Raw genomic sequence first — 8453 nt, forward strand, 5'->3', positions numbered from 1 at the left:
AAATAATCTTCATAAAACAATATTCTCTTACTCATGCAATCCATATTGTACTATGTACACTTACAAGTAGTGCATGAAGCCAACTATTTTATGATAACTCAAGGCCACAAAAGTATTTAAATAGATTATAAACAATGTTGTTTTTCAAGTCAAAGGCAACAAGGTTTGCGTTATAGCTTGCACAGAATCTACACGCACTTGCAAAAAAATGCAATCTTGCTATGTATAACTTTACTAGAGCAACACCAAAAGTTTATTAAATTGCATAGAATGCATGTCGCCATTGCAAATGATGTGAGTGGAATTTTTTTGCAAAATTTCCATAACTTTTTTATGGTAGGGACTAGTCACCTTCAAGATCATAACTTATAATTTACAATCATATTCTGTCTAAGCTAAAAAACAAGTAGAGGGGGAAACCAGAGTTTGAGTTGGTGTATCGTGAAGACGCCCGTAGTGAGAAAGGGGCCGCGAGTGTGAAAGCACCCTAGCACACACCACTCGTATCCATGTATGGGTGAGGATGCCCGTGAGGCAGAAACGGGCGGTGAGTGTGAAAGCAGCCTACCCCGCGTAGAGAGTTGTAGAGCTACCTTGGTCCTGAGACCTCAATATTTTCTTGGAATGAAAGCGTATCAGATGGGCTTGAAGAAGTGAGTATGCCGCTTCTGTACACCTTGGTTGTAGGAACCTGCACATAAATGGCCATGGGCCTACACACAGGCAGCTCAGGCAACTCAACATCCCTCCTTAAGGTTTGCAACACTTGAATTGTTTGGAGCCTTAACTTGGGGTCTGGATGAGTACATAGTAGCCCTACATGGATCATACATCTCATCTCATCCACATCAAACTGCCCTTGCAGACGCCCGTCTGCCACATGCATCAGCTGCCCCTCCTCATGCTTCCTCCACACATGGTCCACAAGCGACTCGCCGGCATTCAGGTTTGGGAATGGGCGTTGCCCACAGGCAATCTCCAATGCCAGAACCCCAAAACTGAAGATGTCTGACTCCATGGTAACCCTTCCTGACATGGCATATTCAGGTGCCATGTAACCCCATGTCCCTGCCACACCAGTGGCTGAAGACTCAGTGCAATACTGATCATGATCAAAATACCTTGCCAGGCCGAAATCACCAAGCCGTGCATTTAGGTTGGAGTCCAGCATCACATTGCTGGCTTTGATGTCTCTATGTATGATCCTCTTCTCCCAATCCACATGCAAATAGACCAGAGCAGCAGCCACTCCTCTGAGGATATTGAACCTCATGGACCAGCTCAAAACATCGGCGCCGCCGCTAGGATAAAGAAGCTTATCCAAGCTCCCATTTGGCATGAATTGATACACAAGCAGGAGCTCCCCCTTTTCAATGCACCAACCATACAAGTGTACTAGGTTCCTATGCCTCAGCCTCCCTATAGTCAAAACCTCTGTTTTGAACTCTTTCTCCCCATGCTTTGAAGCCTTTGAAATCTTCTTCACAGCCACATGCTCAACGCCTGCATTGCTGGTGTTAATCACTCCTTTGTACACTTTGCCAGACCCTCCCTGCCCCAGTATCTCCTTGAAGTCTCCTGTTGCCATTCTGAGCTCCCTGTATGTCGTGGAGCAGTCATCAGATCCACATCGAGGCGGAGACCTGTCGGCGTCAATCTCTTCTTTACAGTGAAGAGAATAGCAACAAGAAGAACTGAACCCAAACTTATGGTTAGAACCACCACAAGCAGTTTTTTCTTAGTGGCTGATGAAGAGGGTGAGGGTGAGGGTGGAATGGGGATGGACACCATTCTGCTTGAGAAATTCCAGGCATAGACTGTGTGTCTTTCTTGAAAAAATCCAGTGGATGCAGTGAAACCAACATAAGACCTGCTAAGCACATAATCCCATAGGCTCAGTTTGGAATAAGACAGAACCTTGCTTGCAGATGTCTTCTGTGCCGGGGCCAGCGCGAGATACACATCAAGCTGCTGTTGCAGGGCATCATAGTCTATCCAAGTGATGAGGCGGCGGCTGAAATTGGTGGTTTTCAGAACCAGCTCTGAAGGCAAGCTTTGAGCTTCAATGGAGGTAACTGAGTCAATGTCCAAGCCAACATGATGGTCATCAGGGTCATGATTCTCAAGGTTTAAGAATGTATCATATTCCACAGCCACAAAATGGAGAAGGGATGCATTGGATGTCTTGTAAAGGTCCTCATCATAGGTCCCCAAAACCCCTGCAGTGGCGGAGCGGGTATGCGGCATGAGGTTATTGGGGGCAATGATGAATGTTAAGCCATCGCCGGAGATGTCGGTTTCATTGGCAGCAATGGAGAAGGTGAAGGAGGTTGAGAAGGAGGCGGCAAGGCCATGGGTGAGGTTGTGCAGAAGGATGGGAGAGCTGTGGAGCACTCTGGATATGAAGTAAGGGCCAGTTGCTCCAGTGCTGTTGTAGGTCATGTCCAGGGAGCCATCTGTGCCCACCACTGTATTCCCAAGGACGAGCAGGTTATTGCTAGAAGAGAAGTTTGTGATGGCGAAGCTCACATTCTGGGTGTACACCATGCGAGCAAGGGTCAGAGTGGTGAGCACAAAGAGGGCTACTGGTTTGGCCATCTCTAGAGCATTCATTTTGCTTGCTGCTGCTGCTACCATATCCACGGACGGTTTTTCTGAACCCTCCTCTCTTCAGACTTCGACCTCGTTTCGCAAACAAAAGCTTCACATTCAAACGTCTACAAGCGTTTTCAATGCCGCCGCCACCACGTGCTACCACACAGTCTTTTGACCTTGCTTCGTTTAATATAAGAAATAAAAAATCTACACAAAACCAGTTTTACAACTAAAACGCACACTAATATATATATATGTACACAGCCTTTGTCATGACGCATGCTCGTCATAATGTTCACGTTATTATTATCACTAGTCCACGTAGGCGAGCAATGAAAGCGCGTTTGAAAATTTCTTTTTTGACTAGTCAACCCATTGCTCCAGGATTTTTCTTTTCTCTCTTGTCCCAAAGTTGTCCATAGTTAATATGTAATAAATAACTTCTATGAATTAACCTTCAATATAAAAAAAAAAAAAAGTTAGAATATCCCTGCCAAGGAGCTCTTGACCTCTGTTTCTTCCCCTGTTTCCCGCCCCTTCAATCTGCAGCGCAGGCTTTCTTTCTCTGCGGGCGGATGCCCTCCCAAGTGCATGGGCACTGAGAGGAGGAGCCCGTCCTTGATTAGACCCCAGAACGTATCAGCGTCACCTGCAAAAATAAACCCAATGCTCAGCAGCCACTTTAACTTAGCATCTCCTTCAACCTCTCAGCTAGCCCCCCCACCCAACCCGTGGAACCCCATCCCTGAAAAGTCGTGGAGTGAAGAGAATATCATGGAAGCAGTAATGGACGAAAACTCAAGACTTATGCAGGAACTAAAAGATGCCAAAGCTCAGCTCTTAAACATGAAGAACAAGGACCAGTACAAAGAGGCTTCCAGACCGACAGCAAAAGAACCTGCAGGAGCAGACTCAGTCCCGCCGAAAGAGACAGCCAACTCCACTGACCAAGGACGCAACGCAGCCACCACTGTCCACGTTAACCTGCCAATAGACCAGGTAAGAAGCAGAGTAGAAGATTATACAGAAAGATGCCTGGTGGGCCTCCTCTTTGGACCCAGACCATCCAAGGAATCCATGAGAGCCTGGATAAGAGAAAGTTGGTCCCCTCTTGGAATAGAGGTGACTCTTACACAAGCCCTTCCCAAAGGTTACTACCTCTTTCTATTCAAAGATGCAAGCATGGCTATGAAAGTCATCAGCTCGGGCCAATGGATGTTTAGGCATATACCCTTTTGTTTCATGAGGTGGTCCAAGGATTTCAACCCAGATGGTCCCAAGTCGTCAGTATATCCAGTCTGGGTTGAGCTCCCTAATCTCCCCATCCACTTAAACCCCTGGATCAAAGCTATTTTAGCCCCCTTAGGTCAAATTTTAGGAACCAAAGCCTTCTCGGATTACAACCCAGCGTGGCACCCCCAAGTCCTAGTTGAACTTGACTTAGCCCGCCCCCTCCCTGATAAGATAGAAATAGGATGTGGTGAGTTCTCTCATTCGCAGGCTATCCTCTACAAGCACTTGCCTAATTCATGCTTCCACTGTGGTAAGCAGGGTCATCTCATCAGAAACTGCCCCTTAAAAAACCCTCAGATCATCCTTCCCCAATCAGCTGAAAAAGTCCCCCCCCTCAACCCTAGTCAGCCCAGCCCATCTCTCGGCGACCCCCAGCCTTCCGGAGCCTCAAAAGATCCTGAATTTGCTCAAGCCACTAGAAGGAAACCAGCCTCCAAGCCCAAGCCCTCTCTCCCTATTGTCAAACCAAATAGATACTCTGTTCTTGCAGCTGTTCCGGATCCAGGGGAAGCTGATGAAGAAAATGACACTGTTAAAAATACCCCCATCAACAAGCTTAGACTAGACAAAGAAATCGACAATCTGGATGGGACTGACATGGACACAACAGGCACATCAGCCGCTGAAAAGGGTCTTATCCCACTATCTGGTAACCCCAATGACATGGACATTAGCAAGGAACTAAAGAGAGGCAGGGCACAACTGGGAGCCACCCCTCAGTCAACCGCAAAAGGAGGTACCCACAAACCACCAAATAAAAGATAATGAAAGCTGCAAGCTTCAACGTCAAAGGGCTTACTGACTCCAAGAAGGCACAGCTAGTAAAACAATGGATCAAATCAAAAGGACATCTGGACTTTATCTCCCTTGTGGAGATCAAGACGTCAGGGGAGGAACTGAAAAGAAGGCTTTTCACCATCTCCTCCGATCATTTTTGGGTCCACTCACTTCATACTCATGGAGCCGGGGGACTGGCAGTAGGCATTCATTACGATAGCTTGGAAGATCTTAAAGACTTTCAAATAGACATTAACAATCAGTGGATAGTACTTCACATGAACAACTTCTCCATTGTCGGTGTCTATGCCAACGGCCCTCAAAAGCTGAGAATCAGGACCTGGAAATCCTTGCTAAGTCTTAGAGCACCACTGCTGATAATGGGAGACTTCAACATGGTAGAAACCCTAAAAGACAGATTCAAATCCAAAGGTCTAGCCCTGGCTGGAGCAGAGAAACAAGCTTGGGAAAAGGTAAAACGTAAATTCAACCTGCAGGATCTAGGCCAGGAAGGAAGTTTTTCTTGGCAGAATTACTCCTCGGGTGACCTGGCCAGAAAAGCCAGGCTGGACAGAGCATACACAAGTGGTGAAATCTTTTCCAAATTCAACAGGTGTGAATGTGTTGTAGATACAACCACTTGCATCTCGGACCATTACCCTGTCATTATTACAATGGATAACCAGGAGAACAGACACAAAGCGTGCTGGTTTCATACAGATCCAGCCCTTTTCAAATTGCCTCTAGTTCAAGAAGAAGTCAAAACCATCTGGGAATCCTTCTTCACCAAATCCCTCTCTCCGGCCAAAGCTTGGAACCTTGCTGTCAAGTCAACCCAAAACCTCCTAAGGCAAGTCAGAAAAGAGGTTGCAGCCCATAGAGGCAGCAGACTCACAAAGCTCCAAGAACAACTGAACCAGCAAGAGGCTTCTGGCATCCCAGCCAATACCAACCATCTCAGAGCCAGGATCAAAAGAGAGGAAGAAATAGCTCTGCAACACACTAAACTATTCACCAGGGAATGGTGGACAGGAAAAGCAGACAGACCTAACAAAGAAATGTTCAAAACCCTCAAGGTCAAACAAAGGCAAGAACATATCCCCTTGCTAACAAATAAGGAAGGTACCTTGGCGTTGAACCAAGCTGAGAACAGAAAATTGATCACAGATTACTACAGCAACATTTTCCAGGAAGAAGGACTTCCATCCCCCTCCAAGGCAGCCGCAATGGTTGCAATAAAACAAGTCAGACCTTCAACAGTCCCTCCCAATATAGCTGCTACTTTAGAGAAAGAAATCACTCCGGAGGAAATCAAAGAGGCCATATATTCCCTCAAACCCAGCAAGAGCCCAGGTGAGGATGGTCTCCCAGCTGAGTTTTTTCAATCCTTTTGTGAGGTGCTAGCAGGCCCCATCCTCAAAGTTTGGCATGAATCGCTGAAATTTGGAGCACTTCCAACTCAAATCAACCAAGGTCTCATCAAGTTGATCCACAAAAAAGGCCCCAAGGAGATCTTGGGAAATTGGAGACCTCTCACTATGCTCAACAGTGTTTACAAAATTTTAGCCAAAGTTCTAGCCACTAGAATGAGTAACCACATGAAACACTGGATCTCAAGGGAACAAAAAGGTTTCATTAAAGGTCGGTTCATCCTGGACTCCATAATCGCCCTATGGGAAGGTCTCGACTATGCAGAAAAATCCAGCCAGGATTTCCTTTTTATCAAGATAGACTTTGAGAAAGCTTACGACAGAATCCAGTGGGATTACATCCTCCAATCCCTAAGAGACATGGGGCTGGGACCTCAGTTCACCCATATGGTTCAGACACTTTTTGGGAATGCCAAAGCCAAAATCATTCTCAATGGAGAGCTGTCAGACCCTTTCCCTCTAGAAAAAAGCATCAGACAAGGGTGTCCACTAGCCCCCCTTCTCTATGCTATAGCTGCAGATGGGCTCAATTGGCTGATAAAGGACAGGATAAACAAAGGAGAACTAGTGGGCATCAAACTTCCTAACGGTGAGCAAATGTGCACCCAGATGTTCGCGGATGATACCAACAGCCTCATTGCAAACGAAGAGGATAACATCAAGGTTCTCTGGAGGTGTCTCCAAATCTACTGTGAGGCTTCAGGATCCAAAGTCAATCACAGTAAAACAGGCATTAAAACTCTCATCGTACCCCCCCCATCGTGGCTTTTGGAAACAGGATGTCATAGCATACAAGATGGAGAAATTTTCAGACTTCTTGGAATCCCCATGGGATTCAGGGTGTCAATGAAACAAAGATGGCAATGGGTAATGCAAAAAATAGAAAGTAAGCTTCTTAGATGGAAAAGGAAGCAACTGTCCCTTGCAGGAAGAATCATGGTCATTAACCACTTTATCATCCCAGCCACGATCTACTTCCTCAGTTGCTGGAGGCCTCCTGATGCTGATCTCAACGAATTCACCAAGCTCTGTAGAAACTACTTGTGGGGAGGTGACCCATGGATCAGAAGTAGACCTAAAGTTAAATGGGAGATCTGCACGGTCCCAAAACTCAAGGGAGGACTGGGGATTCTTGACATCCGCCTGATCGCAGACAGAATGGCCGCTAAATGGGTAATCAGAGCTTTGGAAAATCCATCTGAAGACTGGGCTCAGCTTCTAGTCAAAGACCTCCCCAGATTTTCTATCACCGGCCACAATAAATGGGTAAATCTACCCATGACCACAATAGTAGCCTCAAAACATCCCATCACCCCCAAAGGGAGTCATCTTGTTACTTCAATCTGGAAAGCCTGGTTTAGATCTAAAGGAGCACTGTCCATCAATCTCAATGACAAGAAATCAGAAGGGATAATTGCTGCCGACTCCTGCTGGTGGTCCTTTTTCCCTCAGCCTCTTCTAGGTCCAGAAGAAGAGAATATGGCCCTCAATCTGCACAGGAAAGGACTGGCTACTTGGGCAGATATTTTTAACCCCACCACCGGCACTTGGCTCACAAGAGCAGAGCTGGTAGGCAAATACGACTGCAGAACCCCTGAACTAGATCTAGTACAAAGCAGAACTTCCCAATGGGATACCTAGGAAATCTGGAGAATCAGTAGTCCCCCCAGATTCAACTTCCTGGCCTTTCGATGGATAAAAAATAAACCCATTCTACCCATTCCCTATCTTGAAAAGTCTCCCCCTATCCAGGTTACTCTGAACCGCAGATGGAACATAGCCTGGGACAGGAAAAGATGGTACAGTTGCCTCAAAGAGCTGTGGAATCAATTCATAGAACCTAAGAAATCTTGTCTCGCATGGCTGATGGCTTACAGAGCCATATGGACCCAGTGTAAGGCAGCCAAGTTCAACATTGCCTCTGAACAATGTTCTAGATGTGGCCAGCCCGAGGACGATCTACACATATTCATTCACTGCAAGCACATCTCAGAATCCTACAAAGAGTTGCAGGCAGCTATTCTAAGCTGGGGGAAGGAAGTAAACTGGAAGAATACAATCCTTGGAGAAAATATAGGTTGTTCTACAGTACTGTGGAATGTAATAAGGTGCGAATACATATGGCATGCATGGCTGCAGAGGTTAGCTGCCACTTTTGATAATCCTGAAATTAAGGGCCCTCCCCTAGCTGTATGCTTAATCACATCATGCAACAGATACTGGAACATCCAAACACAAGCCCTATTCAAGCTAGAGAAGACGCTGTTGATTAAACACCAAAAGAGGCAATCAGATTTCACAATGAATCAACTCGAAAAAACCAGAGACAAGATCCTCCTACTCCTCTCAAAAGACAGA

At 46.1% G+C, this 8453-nt stretch overlaps 1 pseudogene across 1 annotated transcript; it reads right to left on the reverse strand.

Moving 5' to 3' along the window:
- Positions 1-235: 235 nt before the first annotated feature.
- Positions 236-2803, reverse strand: LOC147621260 (L-type lectin-domain containing receptor kinase S.4-like; annotated as a pseudogene). Its single transcript, XR_015269783.1, has one exon. The product of XR_015269783.1 is annotated as an L-type lectin-domain containing receptor kinase S.4-like (transcript).
- Between the last annotated feature and the right edge of the window lie 5650 nt (positions 2804-8453).

Source organism: Cibotium barometz, chromosome 30, assembly GCF_041138505.1.
Source record: "Cibotium barometz isolate CiBa-2024 chromosome 30, ASM4113850v1, whole genome shotgun sequence".
NCBI lineage: Eukaryota > Viridiplantae > Streptophyta > Polypodiopsida > Cyatheales > Cibotiaceae > Cibotium > Cibotium barometz.